The sequence below is a fragment of the Myotis myotis genome, unplaced genomic scaffold, assembly GCF_014108235.1.
Source record: "Myotis myotis isolate mMyoMyo1 unplaced genomic scaffold, mMyoMyo1.p scaffold_m19_p_10, whole genome shotgun sequence".
NCBI classification, from domain to species: domain Eukaryota; kingdom Metazoa; phylum Chordata; class Mammalia; order Chiroptera; family Vespertilionidae; genus Myotis; species Myotis myotis.
In genome coordinates this window covers 67,732,152-67,741,013 of record NW_023416314.1, presented here as the reverse complement: position 1 = coordinate 67,741,013, position 8,862 = coordinate 67,732,152, and the positions used below count along the sequence as shown (strand labels likewise).

Sequence of the window (8,862 nt, the reverse complement as noted above, 5' to 3'; positions counted from 1 at the left end):
GCCCCTTGTCATGCACAGAGCAGGGCGGATTTGGAGGTTGTGATGCCACCCTCAGTCACGCTCAGGGTAGGGCCAATTGGGGGGTTGGGGCACCGCCCCCTGTCACACTCAAGGCAGGGTCGATGGGGAGGTTGCGGCGCCACCCCCTGTCACGCACAGAGCAGGGCCAATCAGGGGGTTGGGGCGCTGCCCCCGTCACACACAGAGCAGAGCCCATCAAGGGGTTGGGGCACCGCCCTCTATCACCCACAGAGCAGGGCCGATCAGGGGGTTGGGGCGCCGCCACTCTCACACACAGAGCAGGGCCCATGGGGGGGGGGGTTGGGGAGCTCCCCCCATCAGGCACAGAGCAGGGCTGCTCAGGGGGTTGGGGCCCCGCCCCCTGTCACACACAGAGCCGCAGGGCGATCAGGGGGTTTGGGCGCTGCCCCCTGTCACGCTGATCCCGGTGCCGGGAGGCATATTACCCTTTTACTGTATAGGGTAGAGGCCTGGTGCATGGGTGGGGGCCGGCTGGTTTGCCCTGAAGGGTGTCCTGGATCAGGGTGGGGTTCCCCACTGGGGTGCCTGGCCAGTCTGGGTGAGGGGCTGAGGGCTGTTTTCAGGCTGGGGGTGACTGAACTCCCAACCGCTCCTTTTTATTTTTATTTTTTTTTATTCTGGGCCAGCTTTACCTTGAGGCTTGGCTCCAGCTCTTAGGCCTCCGCGCTGAAAGTAGGTTTCTGGTCTTTGCTTACAATGTTGCGAATCTGCTGGCTGAAGTCCGGTGGTATTTGTTACAATGTTTCTTAAACTGCCCGCTCAGAGGCCTGCAGCCCCAGGCGGGGAACTGTTGGTTTCCTCTGTCACTGAGGCAAGCAAGCCTCATGTTAGTTTCAAGCTGCCTGGCTGCCGGCCGCCATCTTGGCTGACAGTTAATTTGCATATCTCACTGATTAGCCAATGAAAAGGGTAGCGGTCGTACGCCAATTACCATGTTTCTCTTTTATTAGTGTAGATATTACTAAATATTAAGTAATATTATTGTTAACATTTACTGGCTACTCACCACATGCCAGGTGCTATTGTAAACATTTGCTATAAACATCTGAGACAAGTACTATTAACCCCATTTATGGATGAGAAAACCAAGGCCTACAGAATTTAGCAATGTGCCCGAATCACATAGCCGGGTTCCCTCTCTGCACTGAGAGACTGAATAGTCAAACGGACACTGACAACAGAACTCTGACTCACAACCTCTGCAGCAATCAGCCCTAAAAGTCAAACCACCACCTCCTCCGCAATGAGCCCAGAACAGTCAGGATTTGGTCAATGATGGGCCAGTTGCCCTGCTTTTTACTCTCCGTCCCCCCAACCCCTTACTAAGGACCAGCCAGTTATATAAGACTCCACCCTTGCAGCCAAAACCACCTTAACTGGTTTAGTGCTATTTCTCTTCTGTGGTCACCATGGCCCTGTTGTGAGCCTGAAGAACCCATGACTAGAACAACGGGATGGTGTAGCCCAGCTAGAGCTTGACTTGAACCTATCACCCAGCAGCTCTTGGGCACCTGCCGGTTCCCAACCTCAACCAATATTCTTCTTTGCCTTCCATCCTGCGCTGTGCCTCCTGACTCTCCCAGCCTCTCACCTGGCCCATGGCTTTCCTCCTTCCCCTTGTATCAATCAAAGTGAGCTTCTCTTCTGGACTTCCACCCACCCTTGCCTCCTAGACTTTCTGGTTACCCTGGGTAACAACCAAGCCCCTGATCCAAAAATTCCTGCCCTAATACCCACTCATGTAGTCCCATGCCCTCTGGGTTGTCCTGATCCCTCCTCCTCCAGAAAAGGAAGTGAGACACTGAGAACCCATACCTGACATAAACGCGCTTTATCTAATGAGCCCTGATTTAAAGCGTGGTCACATTGGATTAAATCTCAAAGGGAAAGAAATGATTTAAAATAGTGAAATCAACTGATTAGTGGATCCTGGAACCAACCCAATCTATCCTCTAAGGCTTGGGCTCTAGAATAGCATCAGGGTCATAAAGTTGAACCAGAACTCAAACTATATTTCACTGATCTCTATTCTCAGCTCCCATAAATCTTGGGCGGGGGGGGGGGGGGGGGGGGGGGGGGGACTCAGCAGAGACAAGCACAGACCTCCAGCTCTGTCCTAGAACCAAGAACTCAAACTCATCTGAGTTGGACTCTGTGGGGAGGCAAGAGGACATGACAATTGTCACCTTTTTCAGAGGCCAGGAAGTGACATACACGAGGAAAGAGTCCAAGTAAACCAGTATTGTTGGAGCCTATAGCAAACAGGGCAGGTAAGCCCAGCCAAAACGTCCACCTTTCCCTAATTACTGCTGGCCAAACTAGTTTGCCCCTCCAGTCACCAGTTTCCAACTTCTAGGCTTTGGAGTCAGTGAGACCTGCGCTGGAATCCCAGTTTTGCCATCTGTTGGCTGGGGTCTTTGCGTGAGTGAGATAACAGGATAGTACAGTAAGCAAATGACCCCATCTCGGAGCCTCCGTTACCTATACATAGAGTGAGGATGGTCACATTTCCTCCTCCAGGGGGCAGTGCCATGACTGGATGAGATAATGCATCTTGCATGCATGCTTATTTAGCACACTGACTGGTACATACACAGCTAATGTAATTACTGGATGGAAGCTCACAGCACAAAGAATGGTGGGACTTTGTCGCCTCTGTTGCCTTGCTTAGGGATTTAGCTCTGAGGCCTGCCCAAGGCAGCCTTTCAGCCTGCTGGGTAGAGAGAGATGATGGAGCCTAGGAAAGGTTCCCTCATCTGCTAAGTGGACCTCTGCTCCTTCCCTCCTGCTGCAATCATGGGGAAGATGAAATTTTACTTATCACAGGAGTGAACTCCATATGAAACACCCAGGGGACAACCAGTAACATAATGAGGAAGGGGAGCTGAAAGGAGACCTCGGTGAGCCGTTCTAAACAGGGAAGACACAACTCAGTTCCCATCATTTTCTGCCATTTGGGAGTGTGGGTTTATATTGCCACAACTTCTGATTTTGCAAGAGAAGCTGGATATTTGAACCTTTATGTGCAATCTCCTGATTTTTAAAAATATATGCTTATTGATTTCAGAGATTAAGGGAGAGGGAGAGAGAGATAGAAACATCAATGATGAGAGAGAATCATTGATTGGCTGCCTCCTGCACACCCCCTACTGGGGATCGAGCCCACAACCTGGGCATATGCCCTGACCAGAATCAAACCATGACTTCCTGGTTCATAGGTCCACACCTAACCACTGAGCCACCTCAGCAGGGCTATCTCCTGATTTTTAAACAATGGCTCAAATTTATAAAATACTGTGTGGGCTGTGCGGCACCTACACGGACTAGACAGCCTCGGGCCACCATTTCACAATCTCTTTCTTACATACAACTGCTTCAGCAGTCTTACCACATCAGTGGAGAGGCTGAGGACACAGGAACCCTGGAGTCAAGGATGCAGCATCCCGAAGAGCTAATGGTTTTGCCCCTGTGGCCTATCCCAGTTAAACGCCCTTGTCTTCCCACCTCCCAGAAGAGAAGCTTCGGGAAGGAGCTCGCTCTGGCTGTTCTCCTCATTGTCCAGCAGCGGTGATTATAATACACACGCACAGGCCCTGAGGGTGGAAGGCTTTACCACCCTTCTCTACTGTGTCCTTGCCAATGGGCAGGGAAACAGGACAGGGTCTAGAAAGCTTCTGTTGTTGCTTTTGCTTCGGAGGATTACAAGAATAGTTAACAATAACAGTAACAATAATAACAGAGCCCTGGATAGGAAGTCCCTTGCCATGGAGGTTCAGCATTGAACTTTGAGTGATGACTAAGCAATGCCATCATCCTTGGCATTTTGTTTGTTTGTTTGTTTTTCTACCCAGCTCTCTCTACCTCCTGCACACCCCACACTGGGGATGGAGCCTGCAACCTGTTTTGTTAATCCTCACCGGAGGATATTTTTTCATTGATTTTTAGAGAGAGTAGAAGAGAGGGGGAGAGACACAGAGAGGAACATCAATGTGAGAGAGACACATCCATTGGTTGTTTCCCGCAGGAACATACCCCTTGACGGGGAATCGAACTTCAGTCTGTGGGCCCGATGCTCTATCCACTGAGCCAAACCGGCTAGGGCAGTGGTTCTCAACCTTCCTAATGCCTCGACCCTTTAATATAGTTCCTCATGTTGTGGTGACCCCCAACCATAAAATTATTTTCGTTGCTACTTCCTAACTGTAATTTTGCTACTGTAAACAGTATGTAATTATATATGTGTTTTCCGATGGTCTTAGGCAACCCCTATGAAAGGGTCGTTCGACCCCCAAAGGGGTCACGACCCACAGGTTAAAAACCACTGGGCTAGGGCGTCCTTGGCATTTTTTTAAAAGTTAGTTTGTTAACCTAACATCTTTTGGAGAAATGTGTTAATTGACCAACCACAAAAGGAACAGTGTGTATTTTTTAAAAGTCAAATGGTATAGAAAGGTGACACGCCTCCCCAGGTTTTGCTTTCATGCCTTTGCTTTCATTAGAACAGTCGAGATTAGGAACTTGCTCCCCAGGGAGAACTGAATGCAGCTTTCCTAAGTGATAGCATCCCCAGGGATCTGGGCATAGGCACACACCCCCACCCCTCCCACCAGCCACTGGGCCCACAGTCCTGTGGCCACACCTGGTCTGGAAGGAACACCCTGTACACTCTTAGTCCCTGGTGGCAAAGATCAGAAAAGTACTCACTTGCCCATGTCTCAAGGTTATCAGCGTGCAACCTGAGCCAAAGCTGCCTCCTCCCTGGATGTTTGACAAATGCAGTGGCCACTTACATATCCTTGGTGAGGGAGGAGAGAGAGTCTGTTCAAGTCTCTGGCCTTCAACAAGTCTCATATTGGGTTGCCTGTCTTCCTTATCTTTTTGCTTGTAAAGGTTCTTTAAATATTCTGGATTTGAGATCTTTAAGAATTATGTGTGACAACTCTCTTCTTCCATTCCATGGTTTGCCTTTTCAAATAATGTTTTTGATAAACAGAAGTTTATAATTTTAATGTAGTTCAATGTATCCATCTTTTCCTTTCCATGTCTTATTCAAGATTTTTTTTGTCTATTCCAAGGTCATAAGGATGTCTTCCTCTATGTATAATCTTCTCAAAGCTTTGCTGGTTTACCTTTCACATCAATTCCATTTACCTGGAATTGGTTTGTATGTTCTGAAATAGAGGTCAAGTTTAAAGTTTTTACATCGGTATATCTGACTGGTATACCATTATGGGAAAAACCACCAGTACCCCACTCCTTTACACAGACATTTTTGTCATGAATAAAATACCACATATGTGAGGATCTGTTTCTGGATTCTCAATTCTGAGATTTTTGCCTATTTATCTTGCTCCATTGCCATGCTGCCCTTGTATCATCATCATCATCATCCCCATTTTACAAATGAGGAAACTGAGGCACGGAGAGGCTATGTAACCTGCTCAAGTACGTAATTTGCTAGTTAAAGACAGAGCTGGAAATGGAACCCAAGGAGTCTGGCTTTTAGGTCCATGTTCTCAAGTTTCTCCGCCCTAAGTCTTGGAAATAGGAAGCCGCTGCCGCAACTCTGCTGAGTGTACAGCTTAACTAACGGGAGAAGGGTGCAGCCTAGGACTGAGCCGCCGCTTTTTCCCAGTCCCACCACTAGAGGGCGCGGGTAACTTGGACTCGCTAGGGACATTCCCCCGCCCCTAGTTACCTTTCAACCAATCACCAAATATTTACCCAAAACGTAGTGCCAAGGGAATGCAAAAGTTGCCTAATCCAGTTTCTAAGCAGGCCTGTAACAAAAAGACAAACAGAACTGATCTCTGTCGTTTTCAACATTTTCAGCAAGGAAAGAAACTTCCCACTACCCTGCTAAGTTCTCTCATTCCCAAACCACTTTACACAAAGTCCCTCCTTAAATCTCTTACTTTTCCCAACATAGACTAGATTCTTTGTTCTACCCTTAGTGGAAACAAGGAGCGACTGTTTGGCATCCTCATGCAACCGCTCTTCAGAGATGCTTGTAAATAGCGAGGTATATAGCTATGGAGTCAAGTCTCAATTCTCATTTTTCTCCAAGATATAATAGCATATGATTACAATCCTTAGCAAATACACGTTCCTTTGGTCTCTCCAATTTCTCCATGTCTCTTTTAAAGTTTAAAGTCCAAAAGTTGACGTTGCAAGAATACTCCTGTATTCTATCCAGTGCCAGACTTAATTCCTGCTTCTTGAAAGTTACGCTGCTAATACCCAGGCAGCAGGTAATCATTCAATAACATAATTCATCTTTATCAACTTGATGAATTATATCGCTATTCAAGACAACGACTCAGCAAAATAGAACATGCTCAATATTTTCTTTAAAACTGCCCGGGTTGCGGGCCCGATCCCCAGTGGGGGCGTGCGGGAGGCAGCCGATCAATGGTTCTCTCCCATCATTGATGTTTCTCTCTCTCTCCCTCTCCCTTCCTCTCTGAAATCAATAAAAAATATATTTCAACATGCATGCAATACTGCACCTGTGCTTTGAATAAAGCTATAAAAAGGTATTTGTGGACAAAGTCTAGCAGGCAATATAAAGATAAAAATAATTTATTTGTTTTGGGGGATTGATGGTGATTACTTCTGTTTATTTTTCATTATTAATTAATATAATTTTGAGTGTTGCTCAGAAATGAGTAAAATCTTTCATTCACTCAGCAACTACTAGAGCACACATTATGGGTAAGACCAAGGGTGAGGTGTTGCAAGGAAGACAAAAGCAAATTCTGCTGTTCAGAATAACAATAGCTGACGCCTTAATGCATACTATATCTTAGCTACTATTATCATCCTTATTGTATAGGTTAAGAAAGAGGGGAAGAGAGAAATTAACTATCTTACCAAAGTCACCCAGAGTCAAAGTAGAAGCAGAATTTGAACACAGTCATTCCAAATGTGCAGGACCTAAGGCCTAACCACTATACAACACTGCCTCCCATGATAGCCTAATAAGATAGGGATAAATGGTATTCAGCATTTATTGCGAACCTACTACATGTCAGGTACCGAACTAGGTGCTGGGAACACACTGATGAGCAAGATAACCACAGTCCCTGCCCTCATGGAGATAACAGTCTACGGAGAAAGCATCATGGGAGTGCAGAAGAGAAAAGGATGAGTACCCATCTTTGAAGCTACAGGGAATAACCATCTTCTTAAACTCTCCGTTCCATTCCTAGAAGACCATCAACCTTGTGGAAAGAAAAGGGATAGGAGAGGGGGAATAGAAAGCCTCAAAAGTCATAAGAGGTGGCAGCTATTTGTTCAGCAAGCATTTGGAGAGGCGACAAAAATAAGAACAGGATCAGGACTAGGATAAACCTTTAGGTTCCTGCCAACCTGAAACTCTATCCCTGTTCAACCTTTACTCCATTAAGTGCCAAGCACTGGGCTAGACCCTGGAAATAAAACTGTAAATAAGGCATGGTCCCTGTCCTCTAGGAGTTTCTAGTCTAATGGACAGACATAGAAGTAACACAAGTAAGAAATTCTAGAACTCTGTGCTAAGACCAGTAATAAGCAGAGAACCAGATGGGGGCACTATGCAGGCTGGGACCAGACAGCAAGAGGGTGACATTTACACCGAGCAGTGACATCGGGCAAACTGGAATTAGAGAGGATGTGGGGTGGGGACTGTGACCCAGGCTTGAGGGAACAGCTTGTGCAAAACTCTGGAAATGAAAGGGAGCCTAGGATTAAAATGACACTCTTGTGTAGAGTGGTGCCAATCAATGGCAGTGAATTTCTACATTTCTTCATTACTCATTCCCAGGATCAGGAGGGGTTCCAAGCATGGGCACAACAGCGCCAAAATGAAAACAGGCTGTTCGCCACTTGATAACCCCAGAGTTCCAACATGGCCAGACCGTTTTAGCCTGCCGTCAACACGGCATTGCAGGTGTTCGTATGCTTCCCTTGCCATTGTCAGTCAATCAGCAAGCCCAGTGCTAGCCTCCAAAAGAATAAGAGGGCTCCATCTGGCCTCCCAGGTCAGGAGGGGCAACAGTGTCCTTCACATCTCTAAATCCCACAGGAAATTCCAGTAGTGTTTGTGCACAATGGTACCATTGGGTCTACTAAACATCGAACTAGAAGAAAATAAGTTCATTTGACGGCATAATTCCAATCTCAACCCACACCTTCCACATTCCCAGTCTCTACTCCCCAGCCCCCTACTGCTGCCCATCAGGGTACCCCCTCCCCTCCTCAGACTCGGCCACTTGCAAATGTCAAGTTGCTCAGCACAGATGGAAGTATAGCTTTCTGGATAAAAGCAGAAGATTAGGAATCACAATGATCTGGCTGGAGTCCTCTTATGATATTGAGCAAGTCAGTCAACCTACGGCAGCCTCAAAATGTACTTGTCTGTAAAACGAGAATAACAACTCTTTCACTGTGCTTTGTTGAATGAATGCAACTGGCCTGGGATGAGAGTAGTAAATGAGACAGTATACATAAGGAAATTATCACGTTGTTTGGCATATAAAATGCTCTCAATAAATAGTGGCTGTGGTAGAATACTGTAGATGATGTAATTGCGGTAGATAATTAAGATGACTTTGATTACGTGGTGATGCAGGCCGAAGGGTTGTCAGTTCTGTAGGTCATTGTCCGTAGTGACGGCAACCCTCCCCTCCCCCCACTCTCTCCACCCCACCCCTGCCGGCCAAGCCCAGGCAGCTTGTTCCAGCGACAGGCCTTGAACAGGACGCAAACAGGAGATCCGCTGTCCCTCGAGACTCTGCCTGGTCCGCGCCCAGATCTCCGCGGGGAGCTCCAGCCAGCGTC

The 8,862-nt window shown here is 47.1% G+C and overlaps 1 long non-coding RNA gene across 1 annotated transcript; it reads right to left on the bottom strand.

Moving 5' to 3' along the window:
• Positions 1-4,290: 4,290 nt before the first annotated feature.
• LOC118665099 lies at positions 4,291-8,701 on the bottom strand. The gene is made up of 3 exons (XR_004970536.1): positions 8,642-8,701; positions 5,767-5,822; positions 4,291-5,213 (listed from the first exon to the last, which is right to left on the bottom strand). It is a non-coding gene; the product is annotated as an uncharacterized LOC118665099 (long non-coding RNA).
• Between the last annotated feature and the right edge of the window lie 161 nt (positions 8,702-8,862).